The following is a 24125-nucleotide window of genomic DNA, read 5'->3' on the forward strand; positions in this document are numbered from 1 at the left end:
TGTGGGTCTCTGCCCCAGGAAGAGAAGGAGAAAGGATAATTCCTGCTGCTGCTGGGGGGATGCAGTGGAGAGAGAAGGCTCAATGTTCCCCCCTCCTCTGCAGGGAACCCCATGGCAGAGAGAGCCCCACCCTGCCCCTCCCAGAAACGCCCTCAGACCCATCAGCCTCAGGGTCCCGTGGCAGTCAGCGCCCCCAACATTATTGGGGAGGCTGGAGCTCCCCCAACTCCGCCCAGCATCCCCTGCCGCAGGGCGTGGCTGTGTCACTCCACTGGTGTCAGTGGGGCTCACGTGGCTCTGTCTTGGTGCCTTGGCGAACCAATGGGCACAGGGTGTTACTAGTCCCCCACCGCCCAATCCTCCTCCCTTTCCCTTGGGTCTCCCCTCACCTGCACAGAGGGAGCCTTCAACCTCAGGGCTGTCAGGCCCCACGGAGGGGCTGCTGGCCCCGCGGGAGTTGGCGGAGCTGCTGGTCCCCGTGCCAGAGTCGCCCATCTCCTGCTCTGGGCTGGCTGGGGGCTCCTCAGTGGCCAGGCTGGTGGATAGCTCCTCCTGGGCTCTGGGACGCAGCTCCCAGCTCCTCTGCTTCCTGTAAAGGTGTGAAGATGTGACTCAGCAGGGAGGGGGGAGTGTTGACCTGGGAATGTGCCCTGGGGATGGGAGACCTGAGAGCCTGTCACCTGAGCCAGGAGGGGGAGGTAACACCTCTGCCCAGGAATGTGAACAGAGGCTGCAGCAGGGAACCTGCTGGGTGAGGTTGGTTGGCAGTTTGGGGCTGGGGAGAGGAACACAGGGAACCCCAGGGCTGGGGTATAAGCTCCCTGCTCCCCCAGAAGGACGTGATTGAGGGGTCCTGGTTGTACCCACAAGCTCTGTTTTGGACTGTGTTCCTGTCGTCCAATAAACCTGTTTTACTGGCTGGCTGAGAGTCTCAGTGGATCCCAGGAAGAGGGGTGCAGGGCCTGGACTCCCCCACACTCCGTGACAACTGGTGGCAGTGGTGGGATGTACTGCACCCCGTGAACGGTGCTTCCTGCAGTAAGTGACTGGGGAGCAGTAAAACGAAGGGGAATTGACAGGGACCAGGTGTGCTGAAGATTCAGAGAGAGACGGTTTCGGGGGGCGGTTAACCCCTAGGAATGTGTGACCAGAGAGAAAGACTTTTGCAGTAACAGGGTCCCCCGGGGGATTGCAGTGAGCGGTCCCAGGGGTGGAGGAGTCTGCAGCTCGACCCTGGCAAAGAGGTGGTGACCTCAAGAAGGACTGGCACACGAGGGGCTTTTCCTGGAAACCGTGGGAAGCTGCCCGGCCTGCGAGTGGCCAGCAGGGAGATGTACGCTAAACGCCTTAAGAACGACCTGGTGGAGCTGTGCAGGCAGAGGGGGCTGCGCATCGGGAGGTCCACCAAGGAACAGCTGATTACCCAGTTGGAGGAGAGGGATCGCTTGGATGACCCGATCCCTGTCCCTGAGGGGAGCCGCCGGGCAGACGCAGCGTGGGCCCTGGGGCCTGACCGGGCTGGGAGGGGTCAGACTGCTGCCCAGGACATCCCGAGACCCTTCCTACCTATGTCTGGGGGAGGGGTTGGGGGAAGCCCAGCGAATACCGAGGGCACCCTGACCCCGGCACCCAGCCGGGGATCCTCCCGGTGGAGCTCCCCATCCCTGGAGCGGAGGCGGCTGGAATGGGAGAGGGAGATGAAAATGAGGGAGCTGGAGGATCATGAGAAACAACGTCAACATGAGGAGAAACAACGTCAACATGAGCAGGAGGAGAAGGAGAAACAACGTCAACATGAGCAGGAGGAGAAGGAGAGGGAACGTCAGGAGAAGGAGAAACAAAGGCAGCATGAACTGGAGCTGGCCAGGCTGAGGAGCGGTGGGGCCCCGACTGTGGTGAGTGAGGGGGGACCCAAGACTGCAAGGAACTTTGATAAGTGCTTCCTGGCCCAGCGGAAGGAGGGGGAGGACATAGATAGCTTCCTGACGGCCTTTGAGAATGCCTGTGAGCTGCACAGGGTTGACCCTGCAGACAGGCTCCAGTTCCTCACCCCCTTACTGGACCCCAAAGCCGTGGAGGTGTACAGCCGAATGACAGGGGCAGAGGCAGGGGACTATGAACTGTTCAAGCAGGCCTTGCTCCGTGAGTTTGGGCTCACCCCCGAGATGTACCGGAGAAGGTTCCGGAGTCAGCGTAAAACGCCTGAGGTCACCTACCTACAACTGGTCAACCGGATGCAGGGATATGCCCGCAAGTGGACAGCTGGGGCCCGAGCTAAAGAGGACCTGCTTGACCTAATTGTACTGGAGCAACTCTATGAACAGTGCCCTTCCAACCTGAGGCTGTGGTTGGTGGACAAAAAGCTCGAGAACCCCCAGCACGCAGGGCAGCTGGCCAACGAGTTTGTGAACAGTCGGTCAGGGGGTAGCCGGGAGGAGTCCCAAAAGAACAGGCCCCCCCCGATGCAGAGAGAGAGTCACCAGGGGGCCTCCCAGCGGGGAAATAGGGAGAACCCCCTCCCAAGGGGAACGCCTGGCGTCGGGCCCCTCCGACCCGCTCGAGGGGACCAACGTGACCTGAGCTGCTATCACTGTGGCCAGAGAGGCCACGTACGGTCCCAGTGCCCCGGGCTCAGGGACAAACTGAGCAGACCCAACCTACCCAGGGTTAACTGGGTAGGGACCCAGCTGGACGAGGGGCAGACGACCCAGGAAAGCGGGCCTACCAGTTTACCACCTGCCCCGGAGGGAAGAGTACCCCAGGCCAGCTCCACCAGAGGGCTGGAGGCTCTGGACTCAGGGTGCTCAGTTTACAGGGTGGGCGCGGGGCTGTCCCTCCGGAGAGAGTGCCTTGTTCCCCTGGAGGTGGATGGGAGGAAGGTCAGTGGATACTGGGATACGGGCGCGGAGGTGACGCTGGCCCGGCCCGAGGTGGTGGCCCCAGATCAGGTGGTGCCCAACACCTACCTGACCCTGACAGGGGTGGGCGGGACCCCATTTAAGGTGCCCATGGCAAGGGTACACCTGAAATGGGGGGCCAAGGAGGGCCCCAAGGATGTGGGGGTACACCACCATTTGCCCACTGAAGTTTTGATGGGGGGAGACCTAGAGGACTGGCCAAGCAAGCCCCAGACCGCCCTGGTTGTGACGCGTAGCCAGAGCCGGCGAGGGGCACTGCGCCCTGACCTCGGGGAGGGTATCACACCGGAGGCGCAGGACCCTACCATGGTGGGGAAGGAGGGCCGAGGGGCACGGCTCAGAGAGGCGGAGGCCTCAGACCTGGCCAGCGAGAGGGAACCAGGCCCCATCCCTTCCCCAGCCGCTGAGTTCCAGGCCGAGTTGAGGAAAGATCCCTCCTTGCGGAAGCTCAGGGACCTGGCCGACCTCGGTGTGGTATGGACCATGAGGAGAGGCTGCCAGGAGAGGTTCCTGTGGGAGAAGGGGTTCCTGTACCGAGAATGGGCTCCCACAAGAGAAGTAGAGTCCTGTGGGATCAGGAGGCAGCTGGTGGTCCCCCAGAAGTATCGCCGCAAGCTACTGTACCTGGTCCATGACATCCCCCTCGCAGGGCACCAGGGAATCTGGCGCACCCGGCAGAGGTTGCTACAGAACTTTTACTGGCCCGGGGTCTTTACCACGGTCCGGCAGTATTGCCGATCCTGTGACCCCTGTCAGAGGGTGGGGAAGGCCCGGGACAAGGGGAAAGCAGCTTTGAGACCTTTGCCCATCATAGAGGAGCCTTTCCAGAAGGTGGCCATGGACATCGTGGGGCCTCTCAGCAGGACGACCCGGTCGGGGAAGAAATACATTCTGGTGGTGGTAGATTTTGCCACCCGCTACCCCGAGGCAGTGCCCTTAGCTTCCATTGAAGCAGACACCGTGGCCGATGCGCTCCTGACCATTTTCAGCCGAGTGGGGTTCCCCAAGGAAGTCTTGACAGACCAAGGCTCCAACTTCATGTCGGCCCTGCTCCGGTGCTTGTGGGAGAAATGTGGGGTCCGGCACGACTGTGCCTCAGCTTATCACCCCCAGTCCAACGGGCTGGTGGAGAGGTTTAACGGGACGCTAAAGATGATGCTGAAAACCTTTATGAGCCAGCACCCGCAGGACTGGGACAAGTACTTACCTCACCTGCTGTTTGCGTACAGGGAGGTGCCCCAGGAGTCTACCGGATTTTCGCCTTTCGAACTGTTATATGGAAGGAGGGTGAGGGGCCCCCTGGACCTGATGAGAGACGAGTGGGAGGGGAAGGCCACTCCCGATGGAGAGTCAGTGGTGGAGTATGTCCTGATCTTCCGAGAGAGACTGGCTGAACTCATGGGCCTGGCCAGGGAGAATCTGGCCCGAGCCCAGAGGAAGCAGAAGGTCTGGTATGACCGCACGGCGCGGGCCCACGCCTACGCCACCGGGGATCAGGTGATGGTTCTCATCCCAGTGAGAAAGAACAAACTACAGGCCGCCTGGGAGGGCCCTTTCAAGGTCGTCAAGCAGCTCAATGAGGTAAACTGTGTGGTGGAGCTGTCGAACCGGGCGCACCACCGCCGGGTGTACCATGTGAATATGATGAAGCCATATTATGCCAGGGGGAATGTGGTGTTGGCCGTGCGTGGACAGTGGGAAGAGCAGGGAGATGACCCTTTAGTAGATCTATTCCCTGGGACCAGAGCTGGTTCCCCCCTGGAAACAATTCCCCTCTCTGATCAGCTAACCCCTGCCCAGCAAGCTGAGGTCAGGGAGGTGCTGCATCCGTACCGACAGCTGTTTTCCAACCAGCCTGGATGCACTAATCTGTCCACCGGGTGCAGACAGGGTCGCACCCGCCGATAAGATGCTCCCCCTTCCGAGTCACAGGGAAAACTGCTCAGGTCCTGGAAAGAGAGGTCCGGGACATGCTGGCTTTGGGGGTGATCCAGCCATCTGCCAGCCCTTGGGCCTCGCCGGTGGTGCTGGTCCCCAAAAAGGACGGGTAGGTCCGGTTCTGTGTGGACTATCGGAAGCTCAATGCCATCACTGTATCTGATGCCTACCCCATGCCCAGGCCGGACGAGCTCCTAGACAAGCTGGGAGGAGCTCGGTACCTTACCACCATGGACCTTACAAAGGGCTACTGGCAAGTGCCGCTGGATGCAGATGCCCGACTGAAATCAGCCTTTATCACCCCTCTGGGGCTCTATGAGTTCCTGACCCTGCCTTTCGGCCTCAAGGGAGCGCCGGCCACCTTCCAGCGCCTAGTGGACCAGCTCCTGAGGGGGATGGAGAGTTTTGCCGTGGCGTATATTGATGACATCTGTGTCTTTAGCCAGACCTGGGAGGACCACGTGTCCCAGGTTAGACAAGTGCTGGACCGACTCCAGGGGGCTGGGCTGACTGTAAAAGCGGAGAAGTGCAAAGTGGGGATGGCGGAAGTATCTTACCTGGACCATCGGGTGGGGAGCGGCCGCCTAAAGCCGGAACCAGCCAAGGTGGAGGTGATCAGAGACTGGCCCGCTCCCCACACCAAAAAGCAGGTCCAAGCCTTTATTGGGATGGCAGGATACTACCGAAGATTTGTGCCCCACTTTAGCGCCATCGCCACCCCCATCACGGAGCTATGCAAGAAGGGGAAGCCAGACAAGGTGGTCTGGACCGAGCAGTGCCAGGTGGCTTTCCGGGCGCTGAAGAAGGCTCTGGTCAGTGGCCCAGTTCTGGCAAACCCAGACTTTGACAAGCCCTTTGTGGTGTTCACCGACGCCTCAGACACGGGACTGGGGGCGGTGTTAATGCAGGAGGATGAAAAGGGGGAGAGACACCCCATCGTGTACCTGAGCAAGAAGTTGCTACCCCGGGAGCAACACTACGCGGCCATCGAGAAGGAGTGCCTGGCCATGGTGTGGGCCCTCAAGAAACTAGAGCCCTATCTCTTCGGGCGACACTTCACCGTCTACACCGACCACTCTCCCCTGACCTGGCTGCACCAGATGAAAGGAGCCAACGCCAAGCTCCTGAGATGGAGCCTGCTCCTGCAGGATTACGACATGGACGTGGTCCACGTGAAGGGAAGTGCCAACCTGATAGCGGATGCGCTGTCCCGGAGAGGGGGCCCCGAACTTCCCCAGGTCACTGGTCAGCGTGACCCCGCTCAGTTCAGTCTGGAAGGGGGGAGAGATGTGACGATGTGACTCAGCAGGGAGGGGGGAGTGTTGACCTGGGAATGTGCCCTGGGGATGGGAGACCTGAGAGCCTGTCACCTGAGCCAGGAAGGGGAGGGGGAGGTAACACCTCTGCCCAGGAATGTGAACAGAGGCTGCAGCAGGGAACCTGCTGGGTGAGGTTGGTTGGCAGTTTGGGGCTGGGGAGAGGAACACAGGGAACCCCAGGGCTGGGGTCTAAGCTCCCTGCTCCCCCAGAAGGACGTGATTGAGGGGTCCTGGTTGTACCCACAAGCTCTGTTTTGGACTGTGTTCCTGTCGTCCAATAAACCTTCTGTTTTACTGGCTGGCTGAGAGTCTCAGTGGATCCCAGGAAGAGGGGTGCAGGGCCTGGACTCCCCCACACTCCGTGACAAAAGGAAGCCCCAGAGCCGCTTTGCCCAGCTCTCTCCCTCTCCTGGATCCCTCCTGAATAGCTGCACTCTGGGCCACCTCCATTTGGGCCCAGAAGGTGCCTCAGGGCCTGCTATGGGAGCTGGTGTCTTCCTCCTCCTCCAGAAGCAAGGCAGCTCCTCCTGTTTGCCTGGCCACAAGCCTCTTCCCTGCCCCCGGGGACAGAGAGTCCACTCTCCTCCTGGGCAAGCCGACCTCTTCTTCCTACTGGCTCTGGAGCCACCTGCCCAGCCTTCCTCCTCAGCATCCGCTTCTGCGGCTCCATCCTGAGACTGAGTGGGGAGCAGCCATGAGTCTGGGATCAAGGCAGCCTCTCATTAACGGGCCTGCCTGAGCCCCTGCCCACCTCTCCTCCACTGAGGCAAGTCTCCCACACCGCACACCCCACCACAGGGCACAGGGGGTGCCTTCCACACGCACTGGCAGCAGCTCACAGCACAGGCTGCTCCCAACGTTCCCCTCACCACTGGGGCCCTGTGACACCGGGGGAGTCTCATCCTTTCAGAGCAATGGGGCTCTCAGTTAGTTTGGGCAAAGAATTCTCTCCATCGCAATAGACCACGCTCCCTCCCAGGCCAGAGAAAGAGCAGAACTCAGACAGTCCCCAGTGAAAATTCACAAGGTGTCAATCCTAGGAGGCATGGGTTGCCCTCAGTTCCCATTGATTTCACTGACTGGGGGTGTGGGTGGTCAGCAGCTGGCAGGTTCTGCCCTCCCCAAAGACTCTCGACCTGGGGAACAATCTCTGAAAAGGGATGGGCAGGGAGCCCTATTGCTGGGCCATTCCCACCACACTGGGGAGGGCTCTGGAGAACACCCTGCAAGAAACAAGCTGCCCAGGCTGAGCGAAGGGCTGCAGGGCTCTGTGTTAGGAAATCTAGTCTCATTAAGAGGAGATTCCCCCCATTTCTGCCCCTCCCCAAGCAGAACAGGGAAGCCTCTGAGGAAATGCTCACTTGCCACTCACTTGCTCTAGATGGGATGGAGCTGGATGGCAGATGCTCACTGATGGTCGGTCCCCTGCCCTCCTCCTTGATCTCCCGCACCCGGGTGGGCTGGAAAAGGGTGCTGCACAATGCCCTGCCAACAGGGCAGGGAGTAGAAACCAGGAGAACAAAAGCAGCTGTGAAAACAAGACAATGTTTTATTGCCAGGGGATGGATAAACTCAGGCTAGCAGCCTGGGGTCCAGAACACTGACTGGAAGCCAGCAGGACACCTCCCATCTCAAGATTTCCCAGTACCTCACGCACATTCCTGAAGTGTGACGACCCAAGGGCTGTAGGGGAGGGACCCCAACCCCACTGATGGAAACAGAGGCCTGGGCAGGAGAAGCCACTGCCCCAGGGTCGCACTGGGAGTCAGGGATAGAGCCGGGGATGGAGCCCAGGAGTTCTGTGTCCAGACCACTGCACTAGCCACTAGAGGAACACTCCCTTCTCGACCTGGAAAGTGCAAGCAGGACCCTGTTCCTAGTGTCCCTGGCTTTGAGTGTGACTTCTTGTAGTGACTGAGACAGGGTGTTGGGAGTCAGGACTCCTGGCTTTCATTCGTGGTTCTCCTATTCACTTAAGGGACCTTGGGCAAGCCATTCCCCCTCTCTGTTTCTGTCCCCAGGAATAAAATGAGGATCTAATACTTACCATTACTGCAAAGCACTGTGAGATTTACCCAGAAAGAGCCATTCCGTAAGTGCGATGCAGCACTGGACCATCAAAGGTCAGATCCAAATTCCTGCACTGGAATGGGTTACCTAGAGAGGTGGTGAAAAGAAAAGGAGGACTTGTGGCACCTAAGAGACTAACCAATTTATTTGAGCATAAGCTTTCGTGAGCTACAGCTCACTTCATCGGATGCATACTGTGGAAAGTATCGAAGATCTTTTTATACACACAAAGCATGAAAAAATGGATGTTTACCACTACAAAAGGTTTTCTCTCCCCCCACCCCACTCTCCTGCTGGTACTAGCTTATCTAAAGTGATCACTCTCCTTACAACGTGTATGATAATTGGGCCATTTCCAGCACAAATCCAGGTTTTCTCGCCCCCCCCCCCCACACACACACAAACCCACTCTCCTTTTGGTAGTAGCTTATGTAAAGTGATCACTCTCCTTACAATGTGCATGATAATTAAGGTGGGCCATTTCTAGCACAAATCCAGGGTTTAACAAGAACGTCTGAGGGGCGGGGGGGGGGGGTAAGGAAAAAACAAGGGGAAATAGGTTACCTTGCATAATGACTTAGCCACTCCCAGTCTCTATTCAAGCCTAAGTTAATTGTATCCAATTTGCAAATGAATTCCAATTCAGCAGTCTCTCGCTGGAGTCTGGATTTGAAGTTTTTTTGTTGTAATATCGCAACTTTCATGTCTGTAATCACGTGACCAGAGAGATTGAAGTGTTCTCCGACTGGTTTATGAATGTTATAATTCTTGACATCTGATTTGTGTCCATTTATTCTTTTACGTAGAGACTGTCCAGTTTGACCAATGTACATGGCAGAGGGGCATTGCTGGCACATGATGGCATATATCACATTGGTGGATGTGCAGGTGAACGAGCCTCTGATAGTGTGGCTGATGTTATTAGGCCCTGTGATGGTGTCCCCTGAATAGATATGTGGGCACAGTTGGCAACGGGCTTTGTTGCAAGGATAGGTTCCTGGGTTAGTGGTTCTGTTGTGTGGTATGTGGTTGCTGGTGAGTATTTGCTTCAGGTTGGGGGGCTGTCTGTAGGCAAGGACTGGCCTGTCTCCCAAGATTTGTGAGAGTGTTGGGTCATCCTTCAGGATAGGTTGTAGATCCTTAATACTGTGTTGGAGGGGTTTTAGTTGGGGACTGAAGGTGACGGCTAGTGGCGTTCTGTTATTTTCTTTGTTAGGCCTGTCCTGTAGTAGGTGACTTCTGGGAACTCTTCTGGCTCTATCAATCTGTTTCTTCACTTCCACAGGTGGGTATTGTAGTTGTAAGAATGCTTGATAGAGATCTTGTAGGTGTTTGTCTCTGTCTGAGGGGTTGGAGCAAATGCGGTTGTATCGCAGAGCTTGGCTGTAGACGATGGATCGTGTGGTGTGGTCAGGGTGAAAGCTGGAGGCATGTAGGTAGGAATAGCGGTCAGTAGGTTTCCGGTAGGGTGGTGTTTATGTGACCATCGTTTATTAGCACTGTAGTGTTCAGGAAGTGGATCTCTTGTGTGGACTGGACCAGTCTGAGAGGTGGTGGAATCTTCATTCTTAGAGATTTTTAAGGCCCAGCTTGACAAAGCCCTGGCTGGGATCATTTAGTTGGGGTTGGTCCTGACAAGATTGCCTTCGGAGGCCTTTTCCAACCCTAACCTTCTATGATTCTATGATCCTAGAGTGAGGAGTGTTTGGATCCTGGCTTTCAGTTCAGCCCAGTACAGAGAGAGGTGCCCACCCTAGAGTTTGGATGGAGGAGGATCAGCCCTTTCTGGGTTGGGAGATGAGCTAAGAGGCCCTTTCATACCTAGTGGGGTGGATAAAAATAGATTATTTTTAAAAAATATTAACTGGATTTGTAATTAAATTAACAACAGGCTTCTTTATTAAAAATCATCTACTTAAAATTAATGATGTGTTAGCTAAGCCCTTGGAACCAAAGTTAGCTGAAATGCTAACCCAGCTTTGGACAGCAATAGCTTCCTTGAAAGGTGCAGAAAATATTTTCTTCATTTCAGTTTATTCAAATAGTTCCATTCAATTGACCAGTTCGTTGAAATTTAAGAACACCATTTGGAGTTCACAAAACAGGCAAACTTGTTTTCCTCTTTCAATCTATGAATAATCTGTGATCTACTAGTTCATAAATCTAGAAACACATGGTGACCAGAATGTATCATTTCAATTCACTAACTACACTTCACATTTCCTTTGTTTAAGAAATCAGTTAGTTTTAAATGCAAAACATTTTTGATACAACTCTTTTCTCATGCTTCTCTTTCTAGCTCTGGCATGACCTTGCTGTGTGACCATAGATAGGTCACTTCCTTTCTCTTTACCCCTCTATTATGGGGAAGGAGAAAATTCTCTAAGTCCTAGCAGGAGAGAGATTTGAGCATGTCAGGAGTTTTAGAGCCCTTGTGCTCAAAAGGACAGTGGGTGATTGTTATTTGGGGCAAGAATCCTGACGGATTTACTACTTGTCCCCCATTCAAAGACAATAACACATCTCTGTGTTTGCAATCATGAGTTAGAAATTCTCAGTGCCCCTCTGTCTCCCACTGCCATCAGATGTTCCTTGGATTATAGAGGCTTGGATGCTAACAGGACTGGAATTTGTTACCAGCTTCCTGGATGTTCCTAGCCAATGAGGGTCTCAGTCAGGACTCAGAGGCCCAGACCCCAAGACACTAAAGATCAGGGTGGATTGATTTAATTCAAAATGTTTTGCATTTGTATTTTTGAGTATTTTTCTAATGAAAGATTGATTCTCACGAAATTCTTAGTGGTGGCAGATGGCAGAACAAGGAGCAATGGTCTCAAGTTGCAGTGGGGGAGGTGTAGGTTGGATATTAGGAAAACCTTTTTCACTAGGAGGGTGGTGATGACCTTGAATGGGTTACCTAGGGAGATGGTGGAATCTCCATCCTTAGAAGTTTTTAAGGCCTGGCTTGACAAAGCCCTGGCTGGGATGATTAAGTTGGGGATTGGTCCTGCTTTGAGCAGGGGTGGACTAGATGACCTCCTGAGGTCTCTTCCAGCCCTAATCTTCTAGGATTCTATGAATAGGAAACCATTAAAACATGTTGACTTGCTGGTTTTGCAGGATACATAAAAACAAAAAGGTTGATTGAAACATTTTTTTTTCCATTTAAAACAAACTAAGGTAAAGAAGTATCTCTAGTTAGTTAATTGAACTGATTGTTCCTCGTCATAATGTCCTTCAAGATTTTAGAAGTAGTAGCTCACATCTCCTCCTCTCTAGCATTTATTCATATATTACAAGAGGAAAAGAAGCGTTTATTCTTTTTCATCTCCTAATCAGTTTCTTAAATTTGAATGAAGAAGCTGCATCAACTGAAATGAAGAAAATATTCTGTCTGCACCCACGGAAGAGGTTATTGCTGCCAAAATCAGGCTCAGTATTTCAACAAACTCTGGAGCCAGGTGCTTAGGCAGTGACTTCCAACAGTTCAGTGGTTTGACTTCCTCTGAAACTTGGCAGCAAACATGGATTTCTTCATGTAATTATTTATTTAATTTAAATTAGTTTAAATTCTTATTTAATTTAAATTAGTTTAATAGGTTATAGCAACTATAGGCCTTAACATAGCTTGTCATAGTTTCAAATTTTATCCCTGATAGTTTGGGTTTTTAAAACAAATAAAATGGTTTTTAAATTTATATTTTAAAATTACAATTTGCATTTTTAAATCCTTTTTGGGATTTTTGGTTTTGAAACAGCCATTGCTTTGTATGCACTTTGATTTTAGAAGAACGACTTCATTCAAGGGAATCATAAACTGCTCATATTCTATGAAAGGAGAGGAGGCAGCAAAATTCATCATATCAATAATTAGTTGTGAATTATTTGCTCAGTCTTAAAAGAGACTAACTAGAGTTTTGGACACTGGTTGGTTTATGTAGGCCCAGCTAAGAGGTGGGGGGAGGGGCAGGAGTGCTGTCTCTGTCCCTGCATCAGTACCAATTGCACAGGATGCTGCCACAAAACCTACGTTTGATTGCCAAATCGTCCAAGCCGTTCCTCTCCTGCACTTGCTGGTTTATAAGTTTCAAATCAACAAAACCTTCCCCTTGACAGTCACTGCCCAGGTGGTGCTGCAGACAGAGCGGCCTGAGCAGTAACCCTGTGACATCAGCGGTAACTCAGCCACCTGTCGCTCACTCACTCCGCTAACCCTGAGCATGAACCCGAACCCTGCGGCCTGCCTTGGCCATTGCTCCCGCTGAAACCTGCAGGTTCATGTGCTGATTTATGCAAACCGTCCACGGAGATTTAGCACTGACTGGCTGAATTAACTCTGAAGTCACAAGGCTCTTCAGCTTACAGCACCAATGTAAGGGGCCCAGTGTGGAAATCAGGCGTTTCTGGCGCTGTTGTTTTCCAGTTGTCACTAGAATCAACAAGGTTCTTCCCACCAATGCCTAGAAATTCCCTGAAATTTTGGAATGAATTGGAAGCAGGCTTCAAAAAATTTCGCCTTATAGGCAGACAAAGAAATGCCATTGAATTGAGCCTTAGGCCTCACTGTACTCAGCCAAGAGTGCCTGAGTCTCCTCCCTATTGACTTAGCAATAACCCCATGCTTGGCCAATCAGTGCGGAGACTCTCAGGGCCTGGGGCCTGAGCATTCTCAACAGACGGGCAAAAGACAGCACTAGTCACCACAGGAGAGCAGGATAGTGGAGATCACCATCAGCAAACAATTCCAACCCCACCTCTTTGTGAAGGCCCCCTACAATGACAGCAGGAGCAGAGCCCCACCCTCCTCAGGAAGAAGAGCTGCAGAGCAAAGAGAAGAGACAAGAGGGAAGGAGGAAGAGGGAATCAAAAAGGGACAAATTTCAAACGCCCCCAGCGAGTCACAGATTCATAAATTCCAAGCCCAGAAGGAACCACTCTGGTCTGACTTTCTGTTTAACATCGTCCATAGAACTTCCCTCAAAATAATTCCCATAGGAATTAGAATGGATTTTTTGGAAAAACACCCAATCTGGATTTAAAAAAAAGCCAGTTGTGGAGGATCCAGCACAACCCTTGGTGAATTGCTCCACACCCTGACTGTTAAAAACGCTCACCTTATTTCCAGTGTGAATTGGTCTAGCTTCAACTTGCAGCCATTGTCTGATCATAACCTTTATCTGCTAAAGTGAAGAGCCCATTAGTAAATATTTGTTCCCTTAGGCTCATCCCTTAATCTTCTCTTTGATTGAGCTCCTGTAGTCTGTCACCACAGGGCATGTTTTCTAATCCTTTCATCATTCATGTCGGTCTTCTGTGAACCCTCTCCAATTTATCAGCATCTGTCTCAAATTGTGGACACCAGAAATGGACACAATATTCCAGGAGTGGTTGCACTAGTGCCCAGTACAGAGATTTAGACCCTCTCTACTTCTACCTGAGATTTTGCTATGTACGGCTCCCAGGGTCACATTTGCCCCTTTGGCCATAGCATCCCACTAGGAGCTCATTGTCAGCTGATTATCCCCCATGACCCCAAGTCTTTTTCAGGGTCACTGCTTCCCAGGAAAGAGTCCCCCATTTTGTACATATAGCCTACCTTCGACACAGATGATGACTTCTTTTGACAAAATCCGCACAGAAATGCAAACACTCCCAAAGAATCTCCTCCACACCAATCCTCTCTTGGTCCCCACTGAGAGACCGCGAGATGGAGGCTTGCTGCAGCAAGGCCACAGGGGTCTCCGAGGTTCCCCCTGCCCTGCACCCCTGTCCTGCCGGGCTGTTGTCAAGGGAGCTCTGTGGGGTCACACCCGCCTCACCACCTTTGCCCAATAGGCTGAGTTCCTGCCAAAGGCCTTTGTGAAGTCACTGCCACACTCACCTTTCCTTTGCAGGCCTGATGTCTGCCCCTGGCCAGCCCGGTTGGATGTTTGAACTGCACCCTGGATCGCCCCACTTGCTCATTATTGATTCTGGGGAGCAAGCAGGCTACCCAGTAAAACAGCAGAGTCTGTTCCTCAGCCCACATTGAGTTTTCCATAGAGGCATCGGTTGTGAAACTATTTGATCTCCTAATCCGGCCTCTATTTTACAGGCAATGAAATTTCACACACTTACCAGCATATTAAGCCCAATAGCTTGTAATTCACTAAAAGGCACCTTCCAGAATGACAATCAGTTGTGATGTGAGGACACCAGGAAACAGAATCCACCTCTTCCCTGGGTAATTTGTTCCAGTGGTTAGTCTCCCTCACTGTCAAAAATGTGTGCCTTACTTCTCATTTGAATTTCTCTGGCTTCAGTTGACAGGTGTTGGTTCTTGTTGTGCCTTTCTTGGCTAGATTGTAGACGGTATTCATTTTTTTCTCTTCATGAAGGGACTTCTATACCATAACCAAGCCACCTCTCGATCTTCTTCTATAGCTAGGGCCCTACCAATGTCACAGCAGTGAACAACGTGTCACAAATCATACATTACACCCACCCTGTGAAATCTGATGTCCCCATCCTGCTGGCAGTCCCCCAGTAGGGGCCTCCTAGCTGTTAGTCTGCTGGGCTGGGGACAGGACGTCCCCTGTATGGCTGCTCTCTGTGGGGATATCAGACGCACCTCCAGAGGCAGTGCAGAAGCCAGTGCACTGCAGCATCCTGGCGTTGGGCTCAGGGCTTTGGCCCTGGCAGCTTCTGACAAGGGTCCTGCTCCAACCACGTCTCTGGGTGCCCGGGCTCAGGGCTTTCATGCCCCTCCCCATTCCTTCTGACACTCTTGATGCCTGGGCTTGGGGCTTCTACCAGGCATCTGCAGCTGGGGCTCGGGGCTTCCCTTGCAGTTCCTTCTGGGGCTCAGGTGTCCATTTTTCTGGATGCCCCCAAATTGGCCAAGGCCCTTGCTTTGATCTGCCAGGAACTAGTAGGTAGGATGCCCCAGCTGAGGTGCTCCCAGCAGCAGGGACCCACCTCCACATCTGGGAACCTCCTCTAGCTTCAGAAAGGTTGCTGGATGCTGCCCTCAGAGTCCAGGTCTGAAGGCAGCATAGATGTGAGGGTGGCAATGCTGTGACCCCCCTACAACAACCTTTGAACTCTCCCACTATCCCATTTTGGTCGGGACCCCCTTGGTTGCAATACCATGAAATTTCAGATGGAAACATCTGAAATGGTGACACTGGTCAATTTCAAGGTCAGAGGGTTTTTTCATTAGTCAAAGTGAGCCGTGAATTTGGTAGGGCCCTAGCTATTATGGAGGCCTTAGCAGGTTTGCACCCCCAGTGCTCCTGAAAGACCATTGAGAATTCATGCTGCCTGAGAAATTTCCCAGCATAAGCTACCAGGATTGGGGGGAAATGAAGGAAACCAACCAAAGCCTGAGCTTGGCTGGAGAGCATTGATCCAAGTGGTGTTTGAACCTCTCCACCCCCACCTGCCTGCCTGCGGTGAACTGGACAGAGGGGCACTGATTTATATTTGTGAACTTGCTAGAGACCATGGGCTTCAGCACAAGCCATATAGCCCATACTCTGAACTCTTGGTTAAACAGCAAAGTTGGCTTTTCAGAAACCATTTCCCCCAGTGCTCTGCATCCACTTTGGATTGTGCCCAGCAGAAGCTGGTAGAGGGGAGGGGAAGGTAGAGGAGGCTGTGGAAATGGCATAGCGTCTCCACTACACCACAGACACACACACAGCAATGCATGGTATATTATCCAGGACAGCAAATTATTTGGCCATAACTTACAATGACCTCAGTGTTGAAAGTACACTTTCAGAAAACAATCGGAGGGAGGGGATGGAGAGTTGCAGTAACCAGCCTGGACTTCCAGTCTCTGGCCAGGCGCATCCCCCTCTCCAGGGTTTTCACTGATATCTTCTCCAAACTGGTCCTGATACAATCTGAGCTCACATCCTGGCCTTCAGGGACATTGACAGGATCTCCATTCTTCCCAGCTGCTGTATCACCCTAGTTATCCTGCCTGATAAGGGTTCAGCTAAATAGCATGTGTCATGCCAGGTTCTTTGCTGAGGGCCCTTGACAGCGCCCAATCTAGATCTGAATCAGACGGGCACATGCAGGTGCATTTCCTGAATTTTTACTGGAGTTCTGGACTCTCTCGTGCTTCTACTTCAAATGTTTCCTTCTCTCTCAGCACTGAACAGCAGAATGCTCATTGACTTTTGGCTGTGCAACATACAGATGTCTAGTCCTGCTGCTCTGAAGGAAACTGTATTCACAGCTATAATCCTAGTGGATATTGATTATAATCTTGCTGGGCTCCTCTTAGTGTATTTGTGATTGGACGTGCCTCTTGCTAGGGGGATTTTCAGATTTATGGACTGCATAAAACAGAGGGAAAGATAAAGAGAAACATCAACATGTCCAGGAACTTGAACTACATTTGAAGACCATATATTGGTGTCTAACTCTCTCCTGCTGCCGGGAGATGTAACTGGTATTTTAATGATCCCCCCCCACACACTTGTGCCTGACCTGAGATTCAGAGCTCTGAGGAATTCTGTCCCCTCGTGTATGCAGAACAAATAAACTGTGTCTCCAATTACCCCTTACCCAATCCATTTGAATTCAAGAAAGAGAGATCTCTCTCTTGCAACAAGTTTTAATATTATGAGGAAAAGAATAAGGTGATTCATCTATTTTTCTTTCAGTTCTGATACCTGGGGAAAGCTCCAAAATCCATTCTGTCTGCCAAGAAAGAAGATTGTTTTTCTGTTCTCAAAATGCTGATGCTTTTGACACCAAAATGTTGTCTTCATTTTCTCTCACAAAATAACTTGCAGTGAAATGGGACCAACTGCCTAAACTATCCTGAACGCTGCATGTCAAGTGTTTGGGAATATCAGGATAGATCATCATCTGGTGTCAGTTGTCATGGATCCATCAGCATCAGCAGAGCTATGTTGATTTATACCAACCGAATATCTAGCCCATTGTGCTTTAATGAGTTAAACGAAGAGGAAAATAGTCTGTTTAAAATTACCCCTTGGTTTCAAAGAATATTGTTTAATGGAGGTGTAAGCAGAGTCAGGATGAGCTCCACCCTGACATCTGGTGGTGAAGTGTGGCAAGTTGTGGAAAAGAACTTCAGGGGCTGATCTCATTTGCATAGGCACACCCACCCCGCCTAGAATGAGGCCATAGCTGCCCAAATGGTCACTTTGGCTGCTGTGGGATCCCCAGTGTCTCTGTTATTGGGGCAGGAAGAATAAATTGTTATTACCCTGATTATGGGAATCAAGGACAGTGGAACTGTACTTGGCCTTTTGTTATGATGGAGGGACTCGCCATCAACTAAGTAGCACTCGCTAGGCAAGGGACATGGGTTCCAAAACTCTGTGAATTGAGAGAGATTGGGGTATTAACGCTATGTGGTATGGGCCTCTGGTGAGGGTTTTACATGCTAATTGCACTTCCTCCTCTCTCCACGGTAGAATATCAGAGCTAATTTTGATTCCATCAGGAGTATAGTTGCAGGCTGCTGAGCTGAATTCACTTTGGGCTAATGGTGCACCAGCACTGAGGCTCCCCTACTACAAGTTGAAATCACAAAATAGGTAAACTTACTAAGAGCTGAAATCACTGAGTGTTGTGTTAAGTAGTGGGGGAGCCTGAAGCTATATGGTGGAGCTGTTTGCGAGACGGCTGGCAGAGCAGAGCATTGCAGTTTGCGGGACAGCAATCAGAGCGGCTGGTGAAGCAGAGCAGTTTGTCGGATGCCTAGAGCAGCTCATGGGGTGGCTGGCAGAGCGGAGCCCCATGGAGAGGTGGAGCCATCAGCTTTGGACCACGTAAGGTGCCCCTAACCCCAACCCCCAATCTCCACCCAGGTTGGGAGGTAAAACTCTGCAGATAAACTTTCGAACTCTGGGGCTCCTCTGACCAGGGACAGAGACTTTTGGGTCATTGGACTTTTGGGACTTTGGGTGATTTTGGGTTGCTGGACTCAAGAACCAAAGGGAAAGGACACGCCCCAGTTTGCTTGGGGTGGGTTTTTTGCTTATGGGTTGTGTTATGAATCCTGTCGGTGGTGTTTCCCCAACATAATGCCAGGTTGTTTCTCTCTGTTATTAAAAGGCTTTTTGCTACACTCAGACTATGTGCTTGCGAGAGGGGAAGTATTGCCTCTTGGAGGCGCCCAGCGGGGGTGGTATATATTTGTCCCAGGTCACTGGCTGGGGGCTCGAGCCGGTTTTGCATTGTGTTATTGGAATGGAACCCCTAGATACTGAACCCGGCCCTTGTTGCTGCCAACTCTGACAGGCAGAAGGGTTACAGAGGTTTTTTTTTCTTTTTCTAAAAATGTGTTTCATTTATTTGAATATCAAACATTTTCCTTTAAAATTTCCCAGAGTGGATTTTGTGCTGGTGAAATATTCCCAGTTGACAGCCCTGGAGAGAGAAGATTGTTAAAAAAGACAGTACAGAATGGAACGGGCAGCACTGGCTTCCCCAATGCACCATTCTCTGCCCCCATGGAAGGTCTCATGTGTTTAGGGTGGATACACACTGATAATGAAATGAAATATCTCTTGCATAGTTCAGTTTTCTTTTTAGTTTGAAGCGGGAGAAAGAACAGGGACATCTGGACCCACCTAGGTTCCAAGGGAACCATCTTTCTTGATGCTGTTTGACCTGCAATTCCAACGACCAGAGTGTCTCATTGTGGCCCGTTAGGTGGAGATCAGTGGCTATTCTCTTTGAAGCTGCTTTATGACTCTGCTAAAGAAATATCTTCTGAGAAGGACAGGCTGGTCCTCCCACTGTCTCCACTCACTCATAGTAAATTATAGAGATTTGTAGCCCTATATTATACATGATGATAAGATACTGCATGGTGAGCACGGGGGAGAGAGAGAGATGTTTTCCTTAATATTCATTAGGGTCCTTTCCTCTTGAGGTGGAAGCTTTTCCAAACTCGCTTGCTGCCTCTGCTTCCCCACTTTTGAAATTCCATAATGCTCACCTCCTTCTATTTAAAGTAATTCTTTTTCTCTGCCATTGTTTTTCAGTTCAGTTTCTCTAAATAGCTACAGTATTAGTGTGATTCACTTAGAAATTAGATTTTTTTTTTACTTTACTAGCAATTTTGGCTCTTTCTACCTGAAAATGATTCTTGAATTAATTTATTTTCTATCTCACATTACATCATAGTTAAGAGGGAACACAGCATTTGGAAGTGTTCTGGATATTGCGATGTTATAACAAGGTAAGAGTTGATGATGTTTTAGGATCAGTTCTGAAACCTGGAAAATATAAAGGATATAATAACACAGTAAAATTACATTTTGTGGAAAAATACTTTATTTTTCAATGGTCTGTTTAATATATTTTTTTCTCTTGACGTTTTCTTGTGGTTTCCTATTATGGTGAAATGTGATTAATCCACACAGGACAATTGAAATGTGTGTGTGCGTGTGCGCAGGCATGTGCATTTTAATTTTTCACATTGATAAGGTAAAGAATTCTAGAAATCGCGTACCAAAATAGACACATTACTAGGAAATCGGGCTTCCAGATGAGTGTGACTTTATGCTTCCATTTCCCTATGGAGATTTTGATTCTTATCTTTGGTGTTTCTTTGTCTCATAGAGAAATGCAAGAACTTTGTTTTTGGTGACCTTGTTCATAACCATAGGTGGGCAAATCTGAAAAAAACTAGGAGCTGTAATAAAAAGCAACCAAAGGAGACCAGTTTGTGCAAAAGATCCATATCTCAGGAAAATGACTGAATATTCATGCAAATATATTGTTCACCATGTTTTTATTTTTTATTTGTAAGACTTTAAACAAAAATGATCTCAAAGTATTAAAGTGCTCGATTTAAAAATCCTCCAGCAATTCCAGTTTATACCAGCTCAGGATCTGGCTCCATAACTTTACCTTCACGGAGATTTCAGGTAAGAGCCCAAGTAGAGATATGTTTGGGTGGGTCTGGCTGTATTTGCATGGGCTGAGTTGGCCAGTGCACTGCTTATGCCATTTTATTACGGATGTTGTTTCTACTCATCAGTTAAAGGCAGGTGAAGCTATCACAAACATTTTGGGATTTTAGACCCTGCTTTCCATTTCCTGACTTCGGTGCATTCAAAATCTCATATTTAGTAGTTCAATAAAAAAGGTAATGTTTTTTCCCCTTTGAGTTCATATAAATTTATAATTCTTTGTGAACTTTACTAATCCATTTGCCTTGAAGATATCCTCTTGTAGGGAGTGCAGAAGTTTCAAATACATAGCATGTTACCTTTCCTTGCTTCTCACTCTGATAGCTGTTAATATCAGATTTCATCATCTTCCCAAACAGCCTGACCTGAAGTGCACTGAAATAAATGGAAAAGTTCCCTTGGTGTCAGTCTGTTTTGGATCAGACCCTCCTACAGTGAGTGGGAACACTAAATTCCTAGGAAATAGATGAAAACTGCCCTCCTCCTGCAAAAACAAACATATCTCTTTTTCATTGAATTTTCCATGGAAATTTCAGCATTTTTGCAAAAAAATAAAATAAAATAATAATAATAAATACAAATACTTTTATTCAGGAATCCTGGCAATGTAGGGTGGAAGGGACCTCACGTAGTCAATTTAGGCTCCCTGTGCGGGGTCAAGACCAAGTAACACCAAGTTAACATCCTGATGGGTGGTTTTTTCTGACCTGCTCTGAAACACCTCCAATACTGAGGATTCCACATGTAGAACTGTCTAACTTAAATTTCCAAGGGGGTAAGTGGGAATTTTGACCAGCTCTTCATAAAAGGCCTCTATTAACAGTGAGGGTGATTAACCCTTGGGACGATTTATCAAGGGTCATGGTGGATACTTCATTCATGGACAATTTTTCACTCAAGATTGGATGATTTTTTAAAAGATATGTTCTAGTTTACAATGAAAAATATTGGAAAAAAATGATGACCTGTGTTACACAAGCAATTAGACTAGATTGAGGGGTTTGAATTTGTCATCTGCAAATGCCTTGGGGTCCACAGACTATATCTAAGGGGTCCTCAAAAGGTTGTTGTTACTATAGAACACTGGTTTTCAATCTGTGGTCCATGGATTCCTAGGGGACCACAGATTATGTCTAAGATTTCAGCCTCCATTCAAAATTTTTGATTGGTCCACAAATGAAAAACAAACAAACACTGGTCTAGATAATCAAAATGGTTCCTTTGGGCTTTGGAATCTATGACTAAATTAAATTTCCGTTATTTAGGCACCTCTTAAGAGATAATAGGAGTCTCCACTGTACATCAGATTTATTGTTGTGGTACCCATTGCTTCTATCCCCTCTTCTGCCTCTTCTTTGACACAGAGCACAGTGACAGGAGAAATGGATCCAGGGTGACTGGCTTCATTTTCTGGAGAATAACAGACAGTCCAAAGCTGCAAAACATCCTCTTTCTGTTCTTCTTTGCCATTTAGTTCTGCCCCCTGGTGGGGAATGTCGGAAGGATTGTGCTGATTAGGGTTGACTCCCAACTCCACAGCTCCATGTACATTTTCCTCAGCAATTTGTCACTCTTAGATGTTGTCTACTCCGCTGTGATTGCCCCCAAGGCAATGGTCATTTCCCTAGCGAAGAGTAAAGACATTTCTTTCTCTGGGTGTGTGGTTCAGTTTTTCCTCTTCTCCTTCTGTGCCAACAATGAGCTTTGCCTCCTGGCTGTGACGGCATAGATTGCTTCGTGGCCATCTGCAACCCATTGCTTTATAATGTCAACATGTCCAAGAGAGTCTGCATCCAGCTGGTGGCTGGCTCTTAACTATGTGCCAGTTTCAATGCCATTGTGCCTATGTGTACTGTATTCAGTCTGTCCTTCGGCCACTCCAATGTTCTCGATCTTTTCTTCTGCGATATGAGTCAACAGTGTGCCCTTGTTGCCAAGAAGGCCAATGGCATTTTGGAATGTATATGTAGGGGCATTGCCAGCAGATTGAGGGATGTGATCGTTCCCCTCTATTCGACATTGGTGAGGCCTCATCTGGAGTACTGTGTCCAGTTTTGGGCCCCACACTACAAGAAAAGATGTGGAAAAATTGGAAAGAGTCCAGCGGAGGGCAACATAAATGATTAGGGGACTGGAACACATGACTTATGAGGAGAGGCTGAGGGAACTGGGATTGTTTAGTCTGCAGAAGAGAAGAATGAGGGGGGATTTGATAGCTGCTTTCAACTACCTGAAAGGGGGTTCCAAAGAGGATGGCTCTAGACTGTTCTCAGTGGTAGCTGATGACAGAACAAGGAGTAATGGTCTCAAGTTGCAGTGGGGGAGGTTTAGGTTGGATATTAGGAAAAACTTTTTCACTAGGAGGGTGGTGAAACACTGGAATGGGTTCGATAGGGAGGTGGTAGAATCTCCTTCCTTAGAAGTTTTTAAGGTCAGGCTTGGCAAAGCCCTGGCAGGGATGATTTAGTTGGGGATTGGTCCTGCTTTGAGCAGGGGGTTGGACTAGATGACCTCCTGAGGTCCCTTCCAACCCTGATATTCTATGATTCTATGATATTCGCCCACTCCAAGAAATCTCGTGCTCTGACTTTCACATCAATAAGCTAATGCATTTCATCTTTGCAGCCATAGAAACAATAGGCACCATTCTCATCATCCTCATCTCCTACATTTACCTCATCTTTGATATCCTGAGGATCCTCTCCGCTGCAGGAAGGCACAAAGCCTTCTCCACCTGCGCCTCCCCCCTGACTGTCATTTCCATCTTCTATGGGACCCTGATCTTTACGTATTTACGACCCTCATCTGACAGCTCAGGGTCTGGCAGAAAATGGTGGCTGTGTTCTATACCTTGGTGATCCCCATGCTGAACCCCCTGTCTACAGCCTGAGGTACAAGGGCGTGAAGGACGTCCTGAGGCAGGGGCAGATTTACAGTAAAACACAGGATGCCCTGGCACAGGGCCCCTAATGACAGGGGGCCCCAGGGCCAGGCAGCTGCGGGGACAGAAGCTTGGTCCTGCCAGCTCCTGCTGCAGGCTCTTCCCCCACTGGCAGCCAAGCTTCCACCTCCCCTGCCTCCTCCCCAAAGTGTGCCAGGTCCCTGCCCCTCCGCCGCGCTTCCCCTGCCGCCGAGGAGCTGTTTGCCAGTGCTCAGGGTGCTGTTTGCCAGTGCTCAGGGAGGGGCCCCAGCGTGCTCAGGGGAGGAGGTGAAGAAGAGGCGGGACGGGGCCTTGGGGAAGGGGGTGGAATCGGGGCAGTGCAGAGCAAGGGCGGGGCCCTCTCACTCGCCTGACACAGCCCCCCCAGCCCCCTGCTGTGAGCCACTCAGGGCAGGGGGCTGGGAGCAGCTCCACGACTCCAGCCCACACCTCCAGCCCCCTGCCCTGACTCCTGCACCCCCCACATATACCTAGCCCCACCCTGAGCACCAAACGGGAGCTCCTACCCCCCCACACACATTCCCACCTGCACCCCTCGGACCAAATGGGAGCTGCACCAGGTAAGCGCTCCACACCCCAACCTCCTTCCCCAGCCCTGAGCCCCCTGCTGCATCTTAACTCCTGGGAAGACCCTGAACCCCAACCCCCAGCCTGCTCCTGCACCCTAACTTCCTCCAGACCCTGCACCCCCAGCCTTGAGCCCCCTCCCACACCCTAATTCCTGGCCAGACCCCGCACCCCAATGTTTTTTTGCATTTTTTTTTATAAAGCGCTCTTATCCAAAGTGCTTTACAATAGTTAGCTAACGGTACAAACAACATTTGGAAAGATCATTAAGTGGTCCACTGAGACCCTCCACGATTTTCAAGTGGTCTATGGAAAAATAAGTTAGACTACAAAAACAATCAAGGTACCTCCCTTTATTTTCATTTACTTCCTATTACTTATAGGAGGAGGATGAAGAAGAAAAAAAGAATGAAAAACG

At 50.2% G+C, this 24125-nt stretch overlaps 1 pseudogene across 1 annotated transcript; it reads left to right on the top strand.

The window, feature by feature from the left end:
• Positions 1-8276: 8276 nt before the first annotated feature.
• On the top strand, positions 8277-23169 carry LOC311522777 (olfactory receptor 5G9-like; annotated as a pseudogene). The gene is made up of 3 exons: positions 8277-8298; positions 21564-22111; positions 22759-23169. The product of its transcript is annotated as an olfactory receptor 5G9-like (transcript).
• The last annotated feature ends 956 nt before the right edge of the window (positions 23170-24125 follow it).

The sequence above is a fragment of the Lepidochelys olivacea genome (genome assembly GCF_965140295.1).
Source record: "Lepidochelys olivacea isolate rLepOli2 genome assembly, chromosome: 6".
NCBI lineage: Eukaryota > Metazoa > Chordata > Testudines > Cheloniidae > Lepidochelys > Lepidochelys olivacea.